Below are 26,843 nucleotides of genomic sequence, written 5' to 3'. Positions count from 1 at the left end.
GTTTTACAGGTTGTAAGAAAGTAATTAGCTTTGCCAGTAGGGATATGTCATGTTTATTAAAATGTTCTTTCCCCTTAAATTTCTCTTGAGATTGGGCAGTAGCATTATTTGAGTTTCTACCAATGCCACTGGCTCTGCAGATCACTGATTCAAAATACTATCAGTGGAACTTTGTGGGTCGAAGCAGGGGGTAGGTTCCTATGTTCATGGTTTCCTGTTTTTGTTGGGCACATTTTCCTGTTTTTAGGGAGTAACAATGGACCGTGTACATGCCTCTTAGCTGTAAGGCTGGTTTTGAGAAAATGTCACAGCTCACAGGACCACGTAATGTGGATAGCAAGCGGAGGCCCAGGAATTCTGGAATTCTGATCATAATATTCTGTGGTGAAATTATAGTCCTTGCACACATTTTGAAGCATGTTCTCCTGACCCTTGAATTACTTAGTGTCACATGAATTCCTTTTTGTATGTTTTCTAACACATTCCTTTTAGTTGCCATTATTTCATTTGCAAAAATGTTATCCTGTCTGAATTTTTTGACAGCCACATCAGTGATAAGTGATATTTGCTTTTTTGTAATAAACATGACGATTCATTTACAAATGGTTTTACACACTTTGTTCAGAGTCGCGAAGCAGTGTCGACAAATGAATATCCACAACTAAACCTATTGTTTATCCCGACCATACAACTTTTTTTGTGCATACACATTTGTTTTCTCTGCACAGGAGTAATTTTTGTAAGGAACTGACTTATCTTGAAGTTTTGAACTGGTTGATGAGCTCTCCTTATAACCACATAAAATATTTGTTTTTCTTAAGCCTATATGTTGGGAAAAGGTGTTTCAAGATGCACCTTTTACACGGACTCATAAAGAATTGCAGTGGTTGAGAAGGAGAAATTCTGTTCCAACCTCTTTGGAGATGGTTGCTCACCATCTACGCATGCTCACAAACTAGCTTTCCACGTAATTTAGTTGCGCACATGGAAAAGTTGCGCACGAAAGCTAAGCATTTCTGCACTAAGGGAAAAATAATTGGAGGGAACATTGCTTGTGTCCAAATGTGGCTGCACCGCATGGTTTTTACTTGTCCTTTGGCCTCTGAACTGTGAAGATAACCTTGCGTCACATCTAGACCGAATTGTGGAGATTAGCATGAGTCACATCTAGATAGAATTGGGAAGTTTAGCATGCGCTGCATCTAGATGGTGATGCCATTAACCAACCCTAGTAAAAATCTCACCCCTCTGCATACACCTCCCATACTCGAACCAAACGTATTCATTCCTCCAAGCACAACAAACCGCACACACTTCACTACACTGCAACAACAATTAAACAAACCACACATCGTCTCGCACAACAGCACATGATGGGAACCAACTGAAAAGCACACTTAAGCTCAGCGAACACTGTTAACCAAACTGATGCTGTCAACAACACATCACAGCTCTCTTGCTCTTACCCCGCCTAGCCCTACTAACGCACCCCACCCTTGTTCCCTTTCAAATCCGCCAGAGTGCGCACTCCAGTGGTGATAGTGCATGGTATAAATATCCTTTAACATAACAACACGTCATTACATTTCTAAGCATATTTCCCTATGGCTCATTAACAGTATGCTTTCCACAGGGACTACAACATCTCATTTTCATAAAATCAAACCAATAAATATCATTATAGAACAGTCTCACCTAATTTTCTGCAGTATTCAGTGCCAGTGCTTCACCAGGAATGTAAATCCCTTTTCCTCACACCGACTGGGATCTTCACTTGCAGGGATAAATCGTGTCTAAGGGGTCAGCTGGTGAGTGAAGGTGTGGCTGCAAGGAAACGTTCTTGTCCCGATAACAGTGCGTCCCTCTCCCGACTCCCACCTTTGCCCGTTCTCCTACCGTGGCAGCTTTTAGTCCATCTGGATCTTAACTGCAGTGAGATCCTATCTGGTGGTGCCAATTGTTGGAAAATGCTTATTTGTATTGCTGCTGTGTTCAGAAAATAACCTTTAGACAAAATGAAACAACAGAACGGAATTGTGTTTAATTCTACCACCTTTCCTCTCTAGTCTCTGTCTGCTGTCCCCATTCACAAGGAGAGCATTTAAACATTGTACAGTTGGTGTAGTCTTACAAAGGTCTTTGACCCCGGGCTAAATATGAACGGCTAGTGCGCCAACTTCTCTCGCAGCAGTTCCTTGGATATATAGTATACTCGGCTTGCTTTGTAAGCAGAGGTGGGCAGCTGAATCCATACATGGGCACTCTGTTGTTGCAAGCCCAGAATTTCTAAATTAAGACATGTTGGCAGCTTTCCTGGTTTGGAGAATCTGTCACAGAATTTTACAAAGTCTACAATTTTAATACAAGGTTTACAGTTATTAATAGTTTAATTTGTTCAAAGCTGTAAAAATTAATATTTTGGTTGGATGACATTAGTGGTGAATCTTGGATTGAGGCTATTAGGCTTATGGATTTGTATGTTTGTTGGCACATATATGTTGCCTTGATCTTGTAAGATTTATGGATTGTGCTTGAGTGGTTCCGTTGGATATATTGAATTGGTGTGTGTATGATGAACCCGTTTTTAAAATTGCATGTTGGGTTATCTTGCATTTGTATAGCTTTTATAATATAACATGACTGTCCAGCTAGTATGAATGGAAACCAACATCATATTCCATCCCCATGAATGGAAACCAACATCATATTCCATCCCCTTCCCGAAGGAGTGAATGAGTACATACAATAGCACTCATGTACACTCTAGTTAACATGCATTTAGCTTTGGGAAAAGAGCACATTGATCCCATTAGAACGAGTCATTACACAACATGTCTCTACAGCTTAAAACATGACATGTGTGACAAGTCTGGCCAATTTGTTCCTTCTCCCCAGAGGGGATCCAACCCTTGTGAGGCTAGGAAGGTGAGCCCGCTCAGCAAGACCCTCACTATGGGTCCGCGCAAGTGGGACCTGTAAGGGAGGCATGGTAACACATGTATGACACTGACACAAGAGTTACAGGTTTCAAAACCTTTATTAAATTCTTGGGGTTTGGAAAAACTCCTACCTTGTGTCAACAATCTCGATGCCAATATCCCCGCTTCCCTCTTCAACCTCCTCACATGTTGAATCGGAGTCCTCTTCAATAGATCTGAGAGTTCGATGCGCTCTGTAGTCCTTTTCTTTTTTTTTCTTTGTGGCGGATATCACCCACGAGAAGAAGCCATAGTGAGAACGATGGGAACGCCCTGACCGTGACCCCCTCCCGGGAGAGACCGGAAAGGGGGAAAAAAGCCAAGTGAAGGCAAAAACCCCAGGAAATCACAACGGCAGGTGGGATTCCTGATGGAGGTTGAGGCATTTGAAATAAACAGAAATCAGCAATGCTCAGTAATAGAAAGCGAGAAAGGAATAACATGAAACAGGAAGTGTAGGAAATGCATAACTCCCACAACAAGTAAAACGAAAAAAATGGCAAGCTAAACGGAATGGTTAATGAACCAAAGAATAAGAAGAAAAATAGAGAGAACGGTCCCGAGAATCGGAACCTGAAAGGACGAGGAGGAGTAGAGAGAGGAAAACTCAGCGGAGCAGAACACAGCGTACAGAAAACCGCGGCAGCTAAAGAAAACAAAGCTGACCGGAAGGGTTGCAACGCACATAAGAAAGATAGGGTGTGGCTTAAATAATGCCACATTCGCTAAACGGAGAAAGACTAAACCGTCAAGTGGACGTGACATGAATAACGTGACAGGAATTAGGAAGTGCGTAATCTGAATCGGGTCCACAGATGCCAGGTAGGAAAGCGTTGCATGACAGTATGCCCCCTTCCAAGACACAGACTTCCCGGTTTATCAGGATGCAATCGATGGAACTTTCTTAGAAGTATTGGGGCATGAATATGTGAACGAGGTTCCCAAGAGTCCTCCGTATGAGAAAAACCTTTCCAATGGACCAGGTATTCCAGGCGCCCTTTGCGATACCTAGAATCCAACAACTGGGAAACCTTGTATTCAGATGAATCAGGGGAGTGAGAAGAAATAGGTAAAGATCGAGCCTTGTGAGACTGATCGGCACTCTTAAGAAGTGAAGCATGAAACACTGGGTGGATCTGTCTCAATGCATGTTGTCATTTTAGACGGAATGCCATTGGATTGATTTTCTCAGTGATAAGAAGGTCCAATGAACCGAGGGGAGAGTTTAGACGGACGAGACCATCTTGGGAGGTATTTAGTGGATAAGCACACTTTAGATCCCACTTTCCAATCCGGAACCACCTGCCGGTGTCGATTTGCTTGGTTCTTATAGTCTTTTAAACTGTCATTCAGGTTTACCTTTGCCTTTTCTTGGGTATCTTTTAACCAGGACAGTGTTTCAGCAACCGCCGGAAGGATAGGTTGAAAGGTCGAGAGAGGAATAATGGCTCGGGGTTGAAAACCATATGAACAGTAGAAAGGAAACATCCCACTTGCTGAATGTCTGGCATTGTTATAGGCGAATTCCGGCGTTGGCAAAAGTTCCACCCAGTTGTCTTGTTCCAAGTTCGTGTAACTGCGTAAGTATTGTTCCAAGGTGGCATTCAAGCGTTCTGTCTGGCCATTTGTGTGGGGATGAAATCCAGACGATAAAGCAGCTGAATGTTAAGAGCAGCACAAAGCGATTTCCAGAATTTAGAGACCTATTGACTCCCCCGGTCTGATATTATTTTGTCTGGGAGACCATGGAGTCTAAAAATGTCTTTTATGAAAACCAATGCCATGCTGTCAGTCGTTGGAAGACCTGGTAGCGGAGAAAAATGGGCCATCTTGGTGAGAGAATCGATAGTCACCATTATACATGTGTGTCCCTGTGAGGGTGGTAAATCCACAATGAAATCTGTGGATATATGACTCCACGGGCGATCAGGAATGTTGTCTTGTTGCAACAATCCAAGGGGCCTTGTAGTACTGTTTGTGCTCTGACAACAGATTTTGCAGGTCCTGACATATCGTTTAACATCCTCAGGCAAATCCTGCCAATAGAAAGTTCTTCTTATCAAGTCTAAAGTACTGGCTTGCCCTCTATGGCCTGCTGTTTTGTGATAATGGCACCAAGACAAGATGTCTTTCTGGAGGGTCTTGGATGGTACCCATATCTTTTTGTCTTTGAAGAACAAGCCATCACATTCAGTCATGCCATGGAACGGACTCCAGTTGACAGGAAGCAGCTTCTCTAATCTGTTGGAAAAAATGAGGTGATGGTAGCCACTATTCCTTGGGAACAGTCTTTCAGGGTAGGAAGAGACTGTCTGGGAGGCAAGTGTCTTTCTGGATATAGCATCAGCCAAGGTATTCTGACTTCCGGGGATGTGAGTAATCTGGAAATCGTATTGTGAAAAAAAATGTGCCCATCTTGCTTGTCTGGAGTCTATGCAATCCATTGACTGTAACACCTGTACATTTTTGTGATCAGTTCGAATTGTGAAGGGGTGGCAACTCCCTTGTAGAAGATGTCTCCAAATTTCGCAAGCCTTTTTCATAGCTAAGAGTTCTCTTTCAATAACAGAATAATTCTGTTGGCTTGTTGTAAGAGTCTTAGACAAATAGGCTATTGGATGTTCTGTATTGTCGTGTTCCTGTAACAAAACTGCTCCTATGGCTGCAGCTGAAGCATCGGTCTCGAGGATAAAAGGTTACCTTTGATTTGGCTGACGCAGGATGGGAGCACTACAGAAACTTTTCTTCAAGAGTTGAGAACTGTCTTCAGGCTGAGTGTCCCAGAAAAAGGGCGTGGCTGACTTCTTAAGTAGACTGGTGATGGGTAGAACGATGTTCGAGAACCCTGGTATAAATCGCCTGTATAAATTTGCCAAGCCCAGGAATCGCTGAATATCTTTAACAGATGAAGGAGTTGGCCATTGTAGAATGGAATCGACCTTCTTTTGGTCCATTTCAATTCCTTGAGCTGAAAGAATAAATCCCAAGTAGGGTACAGAAGAAACACCAAATACACACTTTTCCTTTTTGGCTAGTAGTTTATGCCTTTTTAGTCGTTCCAGTACTTCTTTGAGATGTATTAGATGTTCTGGCATGGTCTGAGAGAAAACCAGTATGTCGTCAAGGTAAACGACAACCAACACAAATAACAAATCTGAGAAGATACGGTCGATAAACCTTTGAAAAATCGCAGGAGCATTCAATAGTCTGAAGGGCATCACGTAGTATTCATATAGGCCAAATGGTGTTCTGAACGCAGTCTTCCATTCATCTCAGGAACGTACTCTGAGTAAATGATAAGCGTTACGCAGATCCAACTTTAAGAAAACCGTTGCTCCTTGTACGGATTCTAAGCTGTCTGGGATCAGCGGCATGGGGTATCTGTCCTTGGGAGTTACTTTGTTAAGTCCCCTATAATCAATGCATGGTCTGAGGTCTTTGGAATCCCGTTTGGGGATAAAGAACAAAGGAGCACCTGCCGGGGACTTTGAAGGTCTAATGAGACCATTACACAGGTTATCGTCCAAGTATTTCCGTAGTACTTCCTTTTCAGTTTTTGATAACGCAAACATCCTGCCAAAGGGTACGAGAGCGTTGGGAGCCAGGTCAATGGCGCAGTCCTCAGGTCTGTGAGGAGGTAAAGACATGGGAGCAGCTTCTGCAAATACTGATTGGTAATCCTCCAAAACTTTAAGAGAGTGTACTCCAACGGTCATCTGAAGAGTGTGGGATGGATCTTTACCTTCTGATAAGGTGTGTCCTTGAAACAGTGTGCTTGACAAAAATTAGAGTTGAAATGCAAACTGTCGGATTTCCAGTCAATGTTGGGATTATGTTGATGTAACCAGGAAATCCCCAAGATCAGAGGAAAATGGGCTGCCCTGATAATGTCGAATGTAATGACTTCTGAATGTTGAAAAATGGTGAGAGGCAGAGGTTCAGTTGTTTGCACAATGAGTCCAGAACTCAATAGTGTACCGTCTACCCCCTCAACCTTTTGGCCGTGTCTGCGATCAACTCGCTTTGCTCCAACTTTGTCCACCCAGAGTGTATCAGCAAAATTTCCTGCCGCACCACAATCTAAAAATGCCAGAGTCTCCAGTTGATTGCCATGAATGGTAACTTTTACTGTCAATACCATAAGCCGTGAATCTTCTGAGGGATCTGAAGAATCAATTGACATAGTCATATAGGGACTGGAAGATTGCCCTCGATAACCCGTCCCTTTTAGGTACGAGGGTTTGCGTTTTCTGCCGGTTTCTGAGGCAATTCTTTACAATTATGTACTGAATGACGATCCGAAGCACAATAAGCACATAGGCCAAGTTCCCTTCTCCTTTTCCTTTCTTCAGAGGTCAGGGACCGACGAGTAGCTCCGATTTGCATGGGTTCGTCCCGAAATTTGAGTGAAGCTGAAGCAGGTGAGGAGGTTCTTGTAAAAGAGGGGTGTGTCTTGCGTCTCTCTTGCCGCCTTTCTTGCATCCTGAATTCCATCTGAAGCGCGGCAGTCATCAGATCCGGTAACGAGGCAGGACGAGGAAAATGAGCCAATTCGTCTTTAAGTTCCTCTCTGAGGCCTCGGCGAAATAATATAAATTGAGATTGCTCCGACCAACCAGTCTCCAATGCCAGTTTTTTGAAAGAGGAAAAGTAAGACAACACATCAGCTTGGCCCTGGCGAATGTCTAGCAGGTCTTCCCCTGTTGCCATAGATATTTCTGGTCTCTCGAATGTGTGTTTTACTAGATCCACAAAGTTATCGAAATTTTGAAGAATTGGGTCGGTTCCTGTGACTAGAGGGGTAGCCCAAGCAAGAGCATTCCCTGTTATGTTTGATATTAGAAACCCGACTTTGACATGATCAGAAGCATAAGTACGGGTTCTAAATGAAAAATACACCCTGCAAGCATCAAGGAATTATTTTATGGTCTTAGGAGACCCATCGTACTTCCCAGAGGACAAAGACATAGGAGGTAGATCTGTTGTGGGTGGTTCGCGTGCCGACACCATTTGTTTCAAAAGGTTATTTTTAGCTTTCATGTTTTGCATTTCGAGAGAAAGATTTTTCACCACAGCTATTAACTCTTGCACTTGCTTAAGAGTAGCCATTCTTGATGTTTGGTGGCGTTGCAAACTGTCAACAATCTCAATGTCAATATCCCCGCTTCCCTCTTCAACCTCCTCACCTGTTGAATCAGAGTCCTCTTCAATAGATCTGAGAGTTCGATGCGCCCTGTAGTCCTTTTCTCTTTTTTTTTGTGACGGATATCTCCCACGAGAAGAAGCCACAGTGAGAACGATAGGAACGCCCTGACCGTGACCCCCTCCCGGGAGAGACCGGAAAGGGGAAAAAAGCCAAGTGAAGGCAAAAACCCCAGGAAATCACAACGGCAGGTGGGAATCCTGATGAGGTTGTAGCAGTTGAAATCAACGGAAATCAGCAATACTCCGTAATAGAAAGCGAAGAAGGAATAACATGAAACAGGAAGTGTAGGAAATGCATAGCTCCCACAACAAGTAAAACAGAAAAAATGGCAAGCAAAACAGAATGGTTAATGAACCAAAGAATAAGAAGAAAAATAGGGAACGGTCCCGAGAATCGGAACCTGAAAGGACGAGGAGGAGGAGTAGAGAGAGGAAAGCTCAGCGGAGCAGAACACAGCGTACAGCAAACCGCGGCAGCAAAAGAAAACAAAGCTGACGGGAAGGGTTGCAATGCACAGAAGGAAGATAGGGTGTGGCTTAAATAACGCCACGTTCGCTAAACGGAGAAAGACTAGACCGTCAAGTGGACGTGATGTGAATAACGTGACAGGAATTAGGACGTGCGTAATCGGAATCGGGGCCACAGACACCAGGTAGGAATGCGTTGCATGTCACCTTGCCCTATAGCTATGATGGGAGTAGTCTATATCATCAAATAATAAAGAAAACACAGTCTTAGTCAGTCTTTGTCAAATCAAAATGGCCTATACTAACAAAACCCAATGCCTGCCCTATCTCTTATGCACAAAGTGTGTAAAGGGGAATGTGTATGCAAAGGAAAGTCACTGTTAGCATAAAGGATCAAGGTGGCTGAGTCAGCTCTCCTCCCCACGGTGGACAGCACGGAGTAAGGTGGCCCGCGTAAACAGGATGACGCGCTCTGGCTCGGGTCATAAAAAAAAGAGCTCAAAACGTAGGTCGAGGCCTGCTTGGCCTTCCATGTTAAAGTGAAATTCAGTTTTCTACAAGTTCTTATACAGTCCAACAAAAGTTCACATAGGTCTCCCTCTGTTGGGCTCGGACCTCTCAAGGCATCAATAGTTCACAGATCTCCCTCAGCTGGACTCAGACCTCGTAATTACAGCATTTGCAGGGGTTCCCTTCTCCAACCTTTATTCCCATTCATTAGGGGTTCCCTTCTCCTAACATATTTCATGTTTCTGGTCTCCCTCAGTCGGGCTCGGAACTTTAAACAAAATCTTTTACTGATGTCAGACTTTCGAATGTGCAAGGCTTTTACCATAGACCTCCACAGGTCCTTTTCAACTTTCACTTTAGCTCTCCCGTATGCTATTTACCCCAGTGTTTCTTGGTCTTGGTTGTTCAATACCACAATCAGAAAAGTTCAAAGAAATCTTCCTCTTAAAGCAATCACCTTTTAACTTCCCCTTTCGTAGAGGTTAATCTTTACCATTCTGCAGTTCACTTTGCTGCTGTTTTAGTTTAGTTTGTTTACTTATAGAGCGCAGCTGAACCCTGAGGTAAATGGACGCATTGTCTTAGAAGCGGCAATGTTACAGATAGTTGCACATACAGTCAAAATCGTAAGGTGATACAGTGCAATAGAAAGTGTGAGAGACCATTGAACAAAGTGGTCGAAGGTGAGAGAGACCAGGTTACAAAGTGGTCAGACAGACATATGTAGGATACAAGGATACATTGAGCTGAGTATCCTACTTATAGAGGCATTTTATATACAATGAAACATAAGTATAAAGAGATCCGGACGCAAAATTTAGCTAAGTGCAGTTAACAATCTATTGTTGAGTTGTGAGTAATTCTTTTACCTTGATTGTCATAGGTAGAGCGTTCCAGGTTTTAGCTGCTAGTACCGGAAAGCTAGCTCCCCCCCGCTGTTTTCAAATTGAACCTTGGAATGATAAGTTGGTGTAGATATGGAGATCTTGTTGGTTTGGAGGAGTTCTGTCTCGTGAATTTGTCTGATAAGTAGCGTGGGGCCGACGGGTAAAGGTGTTTATGTGATGACCAGTGCTGGAAGTTCAGTTCTCTCACGGATAGGGAGCCAGTGAAATTCCTTTATGGCAGTGGAGATGTTGGCTTAGCGTGGTAGATTAAGAGCGCATCTAAGAGCGTTGTTCAGGAGCATTTGTAGTCTGGTCAAGTTGTGGTTTGTGGAGCCAAGGAATAGTGTGTTGCAGTAGTCCAATTTGAATAATATAAGGGCTGTGGCTAAAGTGAGGCGACCATTGGTGGACAAGAAAGGTTTGCAGGCGTTGATATGTTTATTTGTATAGGCTGTGGATGAGATGGTGGTGGTGTTTTTGTTTTTTGAGGGAGAGGGTAGAGTCGAGATACACACCCAATGTTTTGACTTTTTTAGAGACTTGTGATGTTGCCATCAATGACAAAAGATTGGTATCTGGGGTCGAGTTTGAGACGGGCCTGTGATCCAACTATCAGCAGTTCCGTCTTGTCATCGTTTAAGCAGAGGCTATGGGTGGCCATCCATGCTTGGATTTCAAGGTAGATCTCATTTAGCTTTGCAACATCCTCATCATAGCATCCCGAGAGCGCGATGAGGACCTAGGTGTCGTCAGCATAGTTGGTATATGTGACTCCCAGGTCATCAAGGCGGTCAAAGAGGAGCTTAGTGAAGATATTGTAAAGTGTAGGGGAGATGCAAGAACCTTGAGGGACTCCACATTGGATCGGGACAGGGTCCGCCGCGGCCCTGCCTGATCGGGCAAAGACCCTGGTTGTTCTGTCCGAGAGGAAGTATCGAATCCAATTGGTGGCATCCTGGGAGAATGCAGCAGCCGAGGAGAGGTGTTTGGTGAGCATTTGGTGGTCGACTAAGTCGAAGGCTGTGGACCAATCTAACAGGAGCAAGATGGCCAGATTGCTCTTGTCTTTGGCTTCGTCCATTTGGATTTTTAGGTCCAGGAGGGCTGTTTCAGTCCCGTGCCTGGGTCTAAAGCCAGATTGTCGTAGGTCTAGAAGGCTGTTGTCTTCCAAATGTATTTGGAGGTAAGCTACTCTGTCTATTATTTTTAGAAGAAAGGGGACAGTTGATGGGTCTTTAGTTCGTAGGCGTTTTGGGGTCAAGATTAGGCTTTTTGAGTAAAGGTAGGACCCAGGCCTCTTTGAGTTTGTGTGGAACTACCGAATTTTTGAAGGAGTAGTTTGATCAAGGTGGTAATAAATGGGGCTAGTTCTTTAGCACCATCCTTAATAGCTGATGCAAGGCATAGGTCGCCTAGATAGTTAGATGGTTTTAGGCTGGCAATTATATTAATGACTTCGTCCTCTGTGATTGGCGAGAAGTGGAAGAGAGGGCAGTTAGTATGGTGTGAGCTGAGTGTGTGGTTAGTATGGTCTGTGGTGGCGAGATTGGCTTTTTTGGATTCTCTTTTGGGGTTTGCAGGAGGGCTATTTTATTCTTAAGAGCTAGTTGGATGTTATTGCACCAGGTTTTGTCCTTGATGCAATCATCAGTGGGGGACACGGGAGATTCTAATTCTTGCCGGATTTGGTGGTGTGGATTCTAGTATTGAAGATCTCTTTTTTTCAGTGTTTGTGATAGCGGTTTTGTATGTAGCTGCTGTTGAAGAGAATTTTTCTCTGGTGGCCAATGAAGGGGCTTTCCTCCAGCTAGATTCAGTTGTTCTTTTGAGGTCGCGGAGTGCTTTTAGTTCTGCCAAGAACCATTTATTCACATAGTCAGTTGGCTTGATCTTTCTTAGTTTTAGTGGTGCTATTTGGTTCAGGGATGGTCTGGCAGCGGCATGTAACCAAGTTTCTATTACAGCAAGGAAGTCTAAATTGTTAGCTGTGATCACATCTGCGATATCCAGAGCATGGGCTACTAGAGAACATGTGTTGATGAGTGCACCTTTGATCGTAGTGGTAGCAAGGGCCTCTGCATTGTCATGTCGGAGATCAAAAGGTGATGGTGGGATAGGGTCGTTGGCGTTGACAGTGTGTGATGCCGGGAGAGCAGGCGGTGGCAAATTTGGGTCCCCTAAATGTACTGTAAGACTTCTCTGGGGTGTATGCATGTGACTGGTACGAGAACTTAGTCTAGCATTTCTTAGAGGCACAGGACAAGGGAGGTCCAAACTGCTGATGTTAGGCATGTTCAGACGGGATCCAAGTTTAGTGTTCCTCAAATGAATAGGGCATGTGATTAGGTTGTATAACAAGACAGCAAACTTTTCGTGGATACTTTAGAGTGGGCTGTTTCCTTTCGCCGGTCCACTCTGCTACTCTGTATCACTGGCTTCACTGTTAACAGCAACTTGAAAGTTCACTTCTGGTTTGCTTTCTTTTGCGTCTCATCGGCATGTACGCAACCCTCAATTGTGAGCTACTGTTGCGGCTTCAATCTTTCCTCGACACAAACCGGCCTTTCATGTCTTTCGCTCACTCACCGGTTGTGTGCATTCCTTTCTTTGTGTGCATTCCTTTCTTGTTTCTGCAGCTTTGATTCACGAGTCAAGGTTGATACCGCAGGCTTGGCCTCTCCTCCCCAACTCTGTCGTTCACCCAGGAGGGTCGCTGGCGTCCTTGAAACACAATGCAGGTTTCTTCTTGTCTGGGATTTGGCTTTCTCCGCGTATCCTTTGCGGTTTCCCAGAGGCCACAACCTGCTGCAGGTATCTTCAGGGTTTCCCTAACCTTCGCTCTGGTCTCGCAATCGTTCATCCTGCTCCAGTTGCTTCGTATTTGCTCCATGTTCTGCCTTTTTATCCATGTGAGAGGAGCTAAGGGGTATCGGATGTGTGTGCGTACGGTCAAGTGCATGACTTGGCCTGACCTGATTAACCGGACATGTCCACTGAGATATAGATGTGTTCGCCTCTTTACTCTGTCGTCCTCTTCCTCGGCCCAGTGTTTATGTATGAAGGGGCGATCCCAGGTGATCCTCCTGCACTGGTCCTTCCCAAGGGTCTGGATCCAAAGGCGATGGCTGTGCCCTGGCCACCTGAGAGAGATCTGCGGGGACTAGTGTTGGTTAAGAATGAGTGCAGTCCAACTGGTGTAAAACTACTTTGATTGGTATTAGGTAACCCACCTTTTAATATAGGCCTGTACTACACAAGGTGGTAGTGTGATTGAGCAGCCAGGCTTATTTTAAGAGGGGTAATGTGATCTCATACCAAGAGATAAGTCTTGTGTAGTCCCACACCAGTTGGACTGCACTAATTCTTACCTATCAATTTGCAAGTGAGACACCCTTTGGTTTCTCACAGGCCTCACTGGGGGTGACTCCCCTCTCTGGGAAAAGGACCCCCAGTCTGGAATACATTGTCTGCCTGCATGGGACTGTTATAACCTACTTTTATTCCTGCTTTGATTACTCCAACCCATGTCAACCACTTCATCCTGTTGGTTTATGGCCATGCTGGATTTCATCTGAGTGCCAAAGACACGGAAGACGGACACACCTTTGTTGTTTGTGATGACCTACTTAAGCAGTAGAGGAACTGTGAATGGGGAAAATGAAACTCCCTTTGTGAATCAGTGTGAAAGATATACGAACACTATGTCAAGTTTCGGAAAACCGAAAAGATTGTGGGAGTCTACGAAATCCTGAGTGGGGAAGCACCCTGTGTGAATGAGGTGAATTGAGAGAACGAAAGTCTATTAGTACGCCGTAGGACTTTTCAGGAGTGCCAGAGGCATAAACAACCTTTTTTTTTTTTAAAAAAAAAAAAAGAGAACTGTGTTAAAAGGGACCATGAAGAGGTCTTGAGAAAACCCCTTTTTCCTCATGAAGAGTGACCCATAAGGAGGACCTTTTTTATTTGGGCTAACAAGTCTGAGACCGCTGTGAACTTGTTTTTTGTTTGATAATAACTAACTGGGAACTATCAACAGACCACCCGAATGATTGGGACTGGCAGAAGCCGAAGAAAGCGGTAACGGCTGCAGCGTCTCTTTTTAGTTCAGTTTTCCTAAGTGGTAGGGGCAGAGTAGTTGGCTAGGATTTTGGACCATGGACTGGTGTGTGTTTATTTTTTTTCTTCTTCTTTTTCTTCTTTTTTTCTACGAGCTCCATTTTGTTTTTAGTTTAGTCAGGTAACCTCCCTCCTAGAAAAAGGGCAACTTAGGTGTTGTCCTTTTACTTTTAAATAAAGATCTGAATAAAATAATAAAATGTCAGTCAGTGGTTTGAGTCCTTTTGGTTTGCCACACATGGCATGGTAAACCATAAACAGGGGCCAAAAATTAAAGTTCAAGCTGCTAACCTAGCAAGCCATAAAAAAGTAACTTCCCACCTCAATTCGATACATAAACACAGCACACCATTTTGTACTCACCAAGAGTCACATATTACTAGCCAATGGCTAGTGGCAATTGCAATTTTGCACCCTGACATAACTCATTGTAGGATACTAAATCTAAATCTGAGTGTAGCACTTGTATAGCAAATGTTGCACTGTTTAAGGTTTGTGGTAAACTTGAAAATACCTTTAAAATAAAATAAAAATATATAGGGTATTTTATTATAATGGTCACAATCACTCTCATGCCATATAACACTTGATGTCTTGCTCTCTCGGATGTAAGAGCACTTTCATTTGTGGCTATGTACAATAAATGTAAAATACAGATTGCCCATAGTAGCATTAATGAACGTCTATTAAAGACGCAGGCAAATTATTATACTCATTATTTTATTTCCTCGAGCATCAAAGTTTGCAATTAAGAAAACTCTTAACAAGATACATTTCACAGAACTATTGGGTAAATGGTTGAACAAACACTTCCTGATCACTAACATAATGTAACTCCCCCTTCTACCTCTCCTCTCACAACAATCCAGTCTCTATTGTAGGGGTGTGGAAGGGGGTGATGGACACACAGGCAGGTGGCTTGACTGTTGCTAAAGACTTTTATTTGTGAGAAAATTAAAGAGAAAACCCTAACTTTCCCTATCTTTTAAGCACTGTTTCTCAGCCTCAACCAAATACTAAAGATGTGTCGGAATTTCCGTAACTGTAATGTTCACCGCCCTATGTCAAAACCCCTTTCCTTCCCTCACATCTATAACTAAACTAAAAGATTGGCAAGTCTTCCTGGTGCAGACGAATGGCTCCCTTCTTCTGGAGTGCAGTCTATGTTACAGTGGTAAGGATGGACTATCTCCTGAGGGAATGTCTCCCTTTCCCAGGTCTCGATCCCTTTCACAGCCACAACACAAAATTCCAACGTGAAAGTCTCAGCTCACTTATAAACAATGCTCCAAAAGATCAACAGTCATAGTGCCAGGGGAATAACTCACTTGCCCAGGCTTTCCTTGGCTTTGCTTTGCAGTAGACCACTCCCAGGGGGTATGGTTCTCTTCCCTTGATATCTCTTGGTTTGTAGTTTCATCTTAGTAGGGGGGGATGACTTTCCCCAGACCCTTCTCAGGCCCTCTTCCACAGTTTACAAAGGCTGGGGGACTGACTTCCTTCCGCAGACTCCTCTTGGGCTCTTTGCCAGAATTCGCACAGGTTGGGGGAATGACTCTTCCCCAGACTTGTACCAACTTGATTCACTAGCCTGCCAAGTATGGTCTTGTTTTCACAATGTTGCAATCGCAGGGGGAATTACTCTCTTCCCCTGGTCTTTCTTAGGTTTCTCACAGTTCTAGGGAAATGACCCCTTCCTCTGGCCCTTCTCGGGTATCTTCTTAAGTTTTCACAATGCCAGGGGGAATGATTCCCTTCCCCTTGCTTTCTCGTAGGCTTTCACCAACTGTGTTCACTAACCTGGCAAGTATGGTTGGCCCTAAAGAATCTGTTATGTCCTTGGTAGGTTTTCACCTGTTATTCTTGTTCCCAATTTCCGTGCTCAATTGGGACGAGGAAGACAGCTCCTGGTCTTCCCCTTTGGGATCCCTGTCTTGTTGGGGTCTTTCCTGGACCCCTTGTTAGGAACTCCCCTTCTGGGCTTCTCCCATTTATTCCGGTCGACTTGGGGTGAGGCGGGGCAGGGGACTCCTCTTCCAGCCTCTTGAGGCCTCTCGCCTCAGGCGTTCTCCCATGTAAACCACAGCCTTGCAGAGTATCCCTGTAGCATTCCTGGTAATCCTGCGTATGTTCCGACTTGGTGCGTGAGGGTTCCGGTCTCTCCTGGCTGTTGCTTTTTGCTCCGGGCTTCCCTAGACGTCTGTGGTCTTCTCCTTGTCTGCGGCATCTCTGCCGTACTTGGCTCCCTGCAGTTGTCTGGTTCTCCTCTCTCGCGGAACCGGACTCCTACTTTTCCAGCCTTCAGGTAAGTTCCTTTGACTCGAACCTGCTTGGCACGCCGTTTCTGCTTTACCGGTGTCCTGATCAGCAGCTTCTCCTTCTCCGGTTGTGAAATGGAAGACTTGCTTATGGAGCCTCCAGGGAAGGACTGGTGCTCGTTTCAGCCCTTCTTCCCTTTTTATGTTTCACTGATTTACAGATTGTCCTTGTTGACTAGAACGCTCGTCTTGGTTCCGCAGGGTATTCTTTATTACTCTCTGCCTCTTCTTCGTCTCCGTACTGTTGTTAGTCTCAACTGGGTTACTTATACTAGAGTTCTATGCTAAGTTTGTCAGACATTTTGCTGTTGGGTGTAAGAATATTAGGGGATTGTGAAATAAAAACGGGCTGGAGTTAAGTGGAACAGCGATGTGAGAAAGAGCTTATGGATGTTAAGGAGGCAACAGCAAAAGCTCCCACTTAAATACATTTTGATATCAATTGGGACACGTGGATGATGATCGATGCAAGTGAGACAGGTATAGGGGTTGTACTGTTACAGAGGCAGAGTGGGATGGAGCTGCTAGGGGCGTTCGACCTCTGGGATATTGAAGGAAGCAGAGGTAAAATGTTTTGTTAATGAGAAGGAGGAGTTGTGTGGTTTGGGCAGTTTCCTTTTTATATTGGCATGGGTGTTCTATATTGACATGGCTCACAGGCCCCTAGTGGTAATATTCATGAACTGTGGAATGGGGGTGGGGGATAGCCCGCAGCATGAGATGGGGTACCTTGTTACAAGGACCCGATTTCTTGGTGGAACTTGTTCCTGGAAAGGAAAATGTGGTTTCTGCTTATTTATCCAGAGCAAGTCACAATGATGGGTGCTGTTGAGGATGATTGAGGCAAGGAAGATGAGTGATCAAGTTTTCCTGATGTGTGGTTGAGTTGTAAGCAAGCAGCAGTAGGAAGAGGCCATGCGGGAGGACGAGGAGCTCAAAGAGGTAATGAACAAGGATGGACCAAACATGGGGTGGGGAGGAGAACATTTTCATTTAGTTTTGGACGTTTTTGGAGGATTGGAGTACGGAGGATGATTCTTATGTAAAAGGGCGACAAGTGCCCCTGGTAGGGATAGAAAGGAGAGTACTGGAGTCCAGACACGAATGGCATCTTTGTATCACGAAAACCAAGGTGGATGCTGGGGGTCTCAGGTGAGACTTTTAGTGCCATTTTGTTCTGTTGTGAAGAAGGAAGGCACACACTGCTGTGTGTGCCCCCCTTGGTTCTGGTGGCCCCAATTTGTGGAGTGGGACGAGCTGGAGGTGATGGTCAAGGCGGAAAAGATGAAAGTTGGGTATGATCAGCAGGGTTCGTAATTGCTGGGAGTTGGGAGCAATTTAGCTCCTGTTTCTACCCTAGCGGAGCCTGGTTATCTTAAAACCCAGTTACCAGGCACTACCTTAAGCGCCCCAGGTCAACTGATGGCTTACAGACCTGAAAATGGTACGTTAACTTTTCTTTTAGAAAGTAAATAAAGAATTAGGACATATCTAACTATAATGGATCATCCATAATGGGCAAAAGTTAGTGTGCATCTCATGTGGAAATTGGGTTTACAGTGCATTGTTTTCTCACTCCTGGTTCTGTAGCAATAGCTCCTGCCTACTGGTTGATGCCGGAAACCTAGGAGCTGGTTTTAGCTCCTGCTCATTGAATCTCAATTTCAAGCACTGGATCAGCATTGTGCAGAAGCAAGAATTCCGGTAAGGGGAGCTAGTGCATGTTAGGAAGGATAGTTTGATCCCGAAGGGTGGACTGGGGGATCGGGGGGAGGGGGGGTTAGTAGATTCGAGAGGGCAGAGAGAGAGTGGAATGTGCGTATGAGGATGCCATGGTCACGAAACAAGGTAGCGTGTGGAACCAAGGAAAACTGGCTGGGACTGAGCCTGCCAAAGTGAGATGAACTGAATTGCTTGATATTTTTTGAGGTGGAGTTGTGTTTATATCTTAACTGCAATATTAATATATTATGGGTTGAGTGGTGAGCAATGTCTTGCCTGTAGTGGGCTGTTGGAATGTTTATAGAGTACAGCTTTCCCAAACCCCACAGCTTTCCCAAACCCCCAAGGAGGGTTTTGCTGAGCAGGCTCACCACCCTAGCCTTAAAGGCGGTGGCTACCCCTGTGGATAAGTGATGAATTCCCTGAATGTGTCACAGTTCTATTGGTCGACTTCAAGGATGTTGCTGTGTAAGCTGAGGTCATTTGGTGGGCTTGAAATAAAGGGGATGCATGTCCATATGTTTTGGGAATGCGAGAGTGGTGCATTTTTGCGTTCATGTTCTTCAAATGGCTGACTTGGCCACAGCATTCCCACAGAACTGAGGGTGACATTTCCGGGCACCTTTCCATGCTCCCTGAACTTATTCAAGGGTGCAAAATGTGGACCTAGTGAGCCTTGATTGTGGCTAAGTAGGAGATTCTTTATATACAGAAATCATTCAAAGATCCATGTGGGAGGACTGGAAGAATGGACTGTCACTACTGTCCCCCCCCCCCCCCCCAAGGGAAAAGATCTCTTATATTAAGAGATTCCTTCTAGATGTGCAGGATGTTTTACAGGGCCTGTAACTTTGCTGGTCGCCTGCCTTTTTTTTTTTTTTTTTTTTTCCTTGTCCTATATTCCTAGCTTTATCCTCTGCCGTTGACATTTTGTGTTGTTGTTTTGTCTAGTGTCTAACTCTGCAAAGGAATGTGCTGTTCTTCTTTCTCTTCCCGTCCTAGTTACCTAATTTTCTCTCTAAATACTGATGCTGATTATTCTTGTCTCCTTGGAGTTTGCTCGCTTGGGCTTGGAGCATAGCCCCCTTATTGTATGGTCATTGTTGTGGGGTGGAACGTTTGTTTTCATATATAATTGATCAGGGGGCAAACATTCAAGCTGCAAGTTATTAGCCAGTCATAAAAAAGTAATTTGCCTCCTCCATTCTTTACATACCCACAGCAAACCATTTATTACTCGCCAAGAGTCGGTGCACTAGCTATTCCAGTTAGTGATATTTATCAATGGCTAGTAGCAAGTGCACGTTTTGCACCCTTTTATTGATTGTATCCAATGATAGAACTGTGGAGATTTGTTGGCACCTGGGTTGTGTGTGTGTGTGTGTGTGTGTAGATATTTGTGTGTGCCTATACTTTGTGTGTTCAATGAAAATGTGATAAAAAAGACTTCAGACTGTTCACTCACCTAGCGCTAGGCAAGAGTGTCAACTCCAGATTCCCAACAAAATACACACACAAAAAATGTTGGTTAATCGTACTCCAATTGTTCCAGGTCAACTTGTGTTACCTTGCATCATTGACTGTTTTGTAGGATGCTGGCTACCCTGTAGAGGGTGTTACCTCCCGCCCCCTCCTGTGCCAACCGTATGTCAGTAATTATGTCCAGATAATCCCTATATTGAAATCTGAATAATGTTTGACAAGCCTCACCAGTGTGTTTCTGTTTCTTTTTCCTTTTTCTTTTACCAGTTGGTCTTGTTTGCATGTGTATTATTTTGTTTTGATGTGCCTTCATGTATGTAATGTTTTAAGAATCAATGTCTCCTATTGGAGGGCTGTGTCTTACTTGAACAAGCCTTAAAAAAAAAAACTTTGGCCAAATCTGATCTTGGTGGAGATGCGCACAGTATACAAGACTAATAACACAATGTTACATCTCAATTGAGGACCCTAGGCACACAATCTAGTTAATCCCACATTATGGATTAACTAGATATGTTCATAATTAATCCAACCATTCCATTAAGAGAGGCAAAGGGTAGAAGATATCAGCTCAGATCCTTGACCCGCCTTTGATAGTTAGCTTTTGATAAATCCCTTTGATTATTGGTGAAACATTGAATAATTATTTATTTTTATGGTTTGTTTCTTTTATTATTGGAATTGGTGCTTTCATTTTAATAATTTACAAGATCTGCAAACCATAAAGTGGTTATGTAAGGCAATTACCAGGGCTTCATGAAGAGAGTACTTTTCCTCTTGGACAGTTTCACATCCATGCAACTATAGTACGTGTTCTGGTAAATAGTTTCTCTCGGCTTTCGTTCTTTAGGAAGAGCGCTCGCGTTGTAATGGTGCCACCAACATCAGAGTGAAAGTAATGGATTGGACTTTGTGCTTTGTTTCATTAATGGTAATCACTGTTGTTTTCTTCTTTGCAGAGATGGAACAACCCTAAGGAATATTTACCATGGCCACAGATGACAAAGATGATATGACGTTTTTCAACAGTCTTATTGGTAATTTTAGTTTTTTCATATCATTGTTAATGTTTTTTGGAATGTGTGAAGTACTAGGTTGCCACTGGGGTGGTGGAGGCGTAGAGCTTTGGATTATGTGTGTGTGCGGTGAGGCATGTTTCTTGATATTTGGAAGTAATAATTGGCATATGCCGTTTCCCCGCTACATCAAGCATGCACGTTCAGCATTTTGTGAACAGGCGTGGATGCTGGTTACTTTCTTTTCCTTGGTCGGGACGACAGGGTGCGAATCATCCTAAAAAAACCCTGCTGCTGCCAGCTTAGCCTTTTTTCTTCTTTCATGTTACCAGCAAGACCCAGATTCCCATCGTCTGTGTAGACCTGAAAATGTGCTCTCGCCACTAGCCACTGGCTAGTGTTTACAGACTTTTGCAGAGTCTGTAATGGTTTGCTGTGTACGTGGATAATTATGGGGAGAGTGACTTTTTAAGCATGGCTAGTAGCATGCAGCAACATTTGTACCACAGAGCTGTTTATTCATCACCCCAGCCACCCACACCCCACCCCCCACCTAAGACAACGAGCATTCAAACTAGAAGCATGGTTACATCATGAAAACTTACGAATCATACGTGCGTTCAGCGAAAATGGGCTGGACTTGATATTTATTACCAAACGGAAGAGTTGCCTTTAAAATAAAACAGCAATAGGGATGCCAGGACTTCTTATAGAGCTACACCATTGAAGGGGCCATGAATTTATCTCACATCTCATAAGTGTGTAGTACCATGAACACAGGCAGTCGGACAAGCATGCTATAGATGTCTGTCAAGGAATGAACTCTTACTTGCCCTTGTGTTTTTATTTTTTATTTTTATTTTTTACTTTTTATTTTTTTAGTAAAATCAGAGACGCCTTTGTTTAAAGCTGCCTTGCCGTCCTCTGAATAAATTATGGGGACCTTGTAGAGACTTTAGAATTCATGGGCAAAGTAAAGTGAAATGAAGGAGCTTGTAAAAGATGACCGAAAGCCCAGTGGGGAATGTCCTGGTAAGAGCTTTAGTGGTTTGAGAATAGGATAAAACGGTGGACTATCAGAAAACAGACAATCAAGAGGTGCAAGGTACTGGAAAATAGGTAGTAAAAATAAAATAGTCTAAAGTGGTAAACAAACTTGTGAAAGTAAACTAGTCCGGTTGAAACTTGACACCTTTTTACAATATGATTAAGGTTACCATAACTTTAAGGTTACTTGAACTATAAAGTGCCCGTATTCCATGTTCTGTTGGGGATTAAAGCAGAAAGTTCTTGCTACTTGTAAAGGATGGCAACTAACTTGGAGGGGACCGCTGCGTGCCCAAATACCTTATCAGATGTAGCCCAGGTGCCACGGAAAGAACCATATGATGTAGGGCTGGATAGCTGAGATAGCTGCACCAGCAGACAAGGGAGCACCAGCAAATCAATTGAGTTTGCCATGCCGTCATGTCCTGCCGAGCTACCACAATCTATTAACCTGGAATGGTTGATGGCACCCTTGTACTCTGCTCCAGAGTCTGTATACCAAAGTCTGCTGTCCCACAGCTTCCAGCACCTTGTATTGGACTCCAGCGACACATCCATCCTCTGACAGGAAATGGGTGAGTGATTTTCGCCTGAAGTGGAGTGACACTATAGGGCACTAGGAATCCTAGGGCATGTATTCAACATCACCTTTGCTTTTCCTGGCAGTTACAGCCACCTGCAGAAAGTGGATGTGATTTTCCCCCCTCCCGCCCTCCTCCTCCTCCTCCTCCTCCTCCTCCTCCTCCTCCTCCCGCCATTAAGCCATTAAACCTAAATCTCAGGAAATGTTTTGTTTCTGGTTGTTTGTCCTCTTGTTGTGCTCTGTAATGAATAGATTTCAGCAGTCTCGTTCTACAAAGGTAAAATCATACCAAAGTCCTTCAAATTATGGAACAAAGCATCAAACTCTTTGGATGGGGCAGGATTTGAAAAATGTCATGCAACACACAGTAGGCTTCTATTTCAAACGACTAATTGAAAATATGTGGCTTGCAGACCTGTGGGATTACCACAGTCTTTTCCCAGGGAAATGCATGTTTTTTAAGCCTCTATTACGGCACATAGTTAAAGCTGTATCCTCCCACACAGGCGCGTTTTCACTTTTTGTGATTCCATATAACTCTTCAAAGATTTTAACGGGGAAAATGTCAGTTAAGCCACATTATGAACACCACAGGGGGCAATTTGTGTATACGTAACTTTGTATCTGTTTTTCTGCAGATTTCAATGAAAGGCAGTGTCAGTGTTTGACAGGCGTTCTGTTGGGTTACATGGGATTTGTAAAGCTTGCTTCCATTTTGCACAACATCGTGATAGATTAAATGAGACATGAAGTTGCTTGTTGGAATATCCATTAAGTGCCTGGGTATGGACAGAACAATTTATCAGTAACTTTACACAATGATCCCAGAATCCAAATTGAACACTATGAAATGCAAGAGTCCCATAACTGCACACACTATCTGAGGCATGTAAGAGGGTGTGTATCCATAATTAGAAGTGATATTGTATGCTGTGTGAGACAGAGTACAGACAAAGCAGATACCACAGCTAGCTACCCTGCTTCCAAACACACAAGGTAGTGGGTTCTCACAATGTGGTCTTACATACAAGACACAACCTCTATGATTAACATCATAGACCACCTACAGATCATCCCCAATTACATCTTTGTGAAACGGAACGTCAAGTCTCTTTACACTAACATACCTCAAACCACATGCATTGAAATAATGCACCAATATCTAGAAAAGAGGGAAGATCGATCGGTTCCATACGACTTTATTGCCGAGTGTATAAGGTTGGCTCTCCCCACATTTATTTTCCTATGTGACAATATTTACTTTCAACAATTACACGGGTCCCGCATGGGGGCTAATTTTGCCCCCGACCTGGCAAATCTGTTTATGGGCCACTTTGAACATCTTAAAATATATGCAGACACCAATCCCTTCCAAAACCAGATAACATCCTGGCATCGCTATATAGATGATGTTTTTATGTTGTGGAATGGCAATAGTAAATTACTGACCATCTGTCTCACTTGGCTCAACTCTCAAGTACCCTCGATTAAATTCACAATGGCATTAGATAACGATAAAATAGCGTTTCTGGATCTGCAACTATTTAGAACATTTGATAACAAATTGGGTACTACTCTGTATAAAAAAACCCACTGACAACTCTTTCCTCTTATATAGCAGTTTGCATCCTCAGAGCCTACGTGAAAACTTACCCTTTGGGCAGTTTTTTTTTACATATTAGACGTAACTGCAACCAAGTGGATGATTATAAATCTAACAGTAAAGAACTGAGTTTGAAACTTAAGAAACCGCCGATATCCACCGCACACCATTAGAAGGTCCATGAAACGGGCCCGTAACATCAATTGTGAAATATGTTTAACCAAACATAAGAAAATCCAAGAAGAAAAAATAACCTGCGTCACATCTTTTTCACCAGTAAGTAACGACCTGAGAAGAGTCATTCTTAAACATTGGAAGATGACTGAGACGGATGACTTTAAATTGAACACCCCCAGATTCCGTCCAAAAGAATGCCAAACCTTAAAGACAAACTAGTACACCCATGTAGCCAAACCAGATCAACAGCTTACGCAGAATACATTGTGGCAGCTTCCACCGGTGTGTGGTCACTTCAAATGTGGCTACTGTTCAGTGTGTCACTTAACAAGCAATATCAAACAAGTTGATTTGAATGGTCGCACATGGTACCTCAGGACTTTTAACTGTTCAACTAAATGGACGGTGTATGATATTAAGTGTCCCTACGGTCTACTATATATTGGGAATAGGAAAAGGGCAATCAAACGGCGAATATGTGAACATCGGTCAGCTGTGAGGAATGAAACTACAGATAAGCCCCTGGTGGCGCACTAAGCTAAGCATACACATAATGACATCTACTGGTTTGTCCTCCAAACGGTGAGAGCCCACCCTTGTGGTGGTGATCTAGCTCTCAAAAAATTGGAACAAAAATTGATTTTTTTATCTGGACACAGTGAGATTGGGTCCTAATATCTCAATCGAGTGGAATTTATTCTATCCACTAGCCCACCATTTAAAAATAGGAGGGTACACCCTGCTTACACTCATTAGTCTGTACTAGATTGTTCTAATTAATTGGGACATAGTGAGCTTTGCTTCCAACATCTTCACCAAATGGAATTCATGTATCCACTAGTCAGCCACACATATGTTGCACTATCGATTTTGGTGCAGTATGTAGAGGCTGCTTCGACTCACTCATCTGCTCTATCCTATAAATTAACCTGGTGCTGACCGGTAGGATCTCCTTTTTATTTGATGAGCATCATGGCCAGTTTACCATCAAAAATACGCTTCAACACACTTCAGATACCACCCTTCTAAATAATGTACATCCATTACATGATATGCTTCTACTAGTTCTGTGTAATGCTCCCTGATGCAGAAGTCACAAACTCAGGTAGCGCATTAAGTACAGAAGACCATACAAGCTGGCGGTATCTTTCTCTCATAAAATGCTGAAACACGGCGCGCTAACCGCGATGACACATGTCTGGGTAACGAGAAACAAAAGAGACTATCCCGTGAGGTACTGTCTGTTTGGCAGCACAAGTCGCGGTGACCATTTGGAGGCAATAACGTTCGGTTGAACTAGTAAGTGTTCTCCCACGACACACAATAGGGCATCGGTGTCCCGCTTTAGTAACATCTACTCGTACTTGATAGAGACTAACGCTCCTCTCTCTATCCCCTTCTAGACCATCTGCCAGTGCTATAGGGTAGTCGGCATCATGAGCAGCATTGTTAGGAACACAGGGCACCAAATGACTCTGAAATAAATACTCCGTCCAGCAATTATTGACAGGAATACGCGAGAGAAGCTCTTTTCAGCACCTCCAGATGTAATATATAATTCCTGAGACATCCTGCAGGTAAACAAGCTTTCCTAATTTTTCCTATCACCAAGTGTTATTAACAAAGGGAGATGATTTTAAATATCTGTGAGACTCAGAAGAAATACTAGAGTCCCCACAATGAAACAATGATTAAAAGAGGTCATGAAATGTGGTTAATGACCTGCTTTAATTAGGCGAGTTCTAAAGTAATATTCGCCCCTCTCCCTTGCAGTTGCAATTGAGGCAACCCCCGCAGACTTACCCCTGAGCGGAAAAATCATCTAGAAAAATCACTTCACACGCTTTGCAAAGTCTTCAATAAGGTTAGTTGTTGAGTGTAATCTATCTATGCGCACACCACGTTTAAAGTTATAAGACGTGCACTTTATTTACCAGGCCCCTAAAGTGGCTGTTGTCATTTCTTCTGGTTTTGGTGTTTGTTGCACAAGGCCTTCGAAGCAAAAGTATGAATTTGCCTTGATACCCACTGTGTTAGCGTCCTGAAGATGGGTCTTGAAGATACACTGACATAAAGATCAAATCTACACCAGTGTTCTCTTTAACACCCAGAAAAACCAATGCGTGTTGACACCTCATGAGAAAAGTTCTATACATGGAGTTTGATTTTAGTTGTCACTCTTCTTACTAACATCACTTAATTGGATCTAATTGACTTCTTTGATCCTGTTTATGTACCAGAGGTTTGCATATTGTATGCTTTCTTCAAAACATGATGGAATAACATCATCTTTGCAAATGTGTTTTTATAGTTTATATGCAAATTAAAATGTTTTCTAATTCTACCAGGTAAATGGCTTCTTATACATTGATTGACAGCCTCTGTGTGCTATATGGTTTTTGATTTACCCACTACCTTGTGTGTTTGGAGGCAGGGTAGCTAGCTGTGGTATCTGATTTGTCTGTATTCAGTCTTCCTCACCCACAGCAGCCCCCTATCAACCACATAGCAAGGACGACATAGTCGTGATTCATCTGCAAATTGATTTTCCAATGGAAGGATTATTAGCCATCAAGCATCGAGTATACGCACCACCAGGACTAAAATATCAATTCGGCCATCCAACATCAATCATTACCCAAGATGCCCTGAATACAAAATCTGACTTGCATCATGCCCGATTAACATTACAGATGCCCAACAATGCTAAGCAGGTTCCAGGCACGACCCA

At 43.4% G+C, this 26,843-nt stretch overlaps 1 protein-coding gene across 4 annotated transcripts in view; it reads left to right on the top strand.

Moving 5' to 3' along the window:
- Positions 1–26,843, top strand: part of CASP8AP2 (caspase 8 associated protein 2) — a 558,668-nt gene that overhangs the window by 43,406 nt on the left and 488,419 nt on the right. For 2 of the 4 annotated variants that reach the window (XM_069606480.1, XM_069606479.1), the window contains exons 2-4: positions 20,646–20,723; positions 25,516–25,689; positions 25,886–25,976. The gene's annotated coding sequence lies outside the window, so the exon portion shown is untranslated. The remainder of the gene's footprint in view (positions 1–20,645; positions 20,724–25,515; positions 25,690–25,885; positions 25,977–26,843) is intronic. The other 2 variants (XM_069606478.1, XM_069606477.1) reach the window with 1 other exon arrangement.

The sequence above is a fragment of the Ambystoma mexicanum genome, chromosome 4p (assembly GCF_040938575.1).
Source record: "Ambystoma mexicanum isolate Mex_15411 chromosome 4p, UKY_AmexF1_1, whole genome shotgun sequence".
Lineage (NCBI taxonomy): Eukaryota > Metazoa > Chordata > Amphibia > Caudata > Ambystomatidae > Ambystoma > Ambystoma mexicanum.
This window is presented reverse-complemented; position numbering and strand designations above follow the sequence as displayed.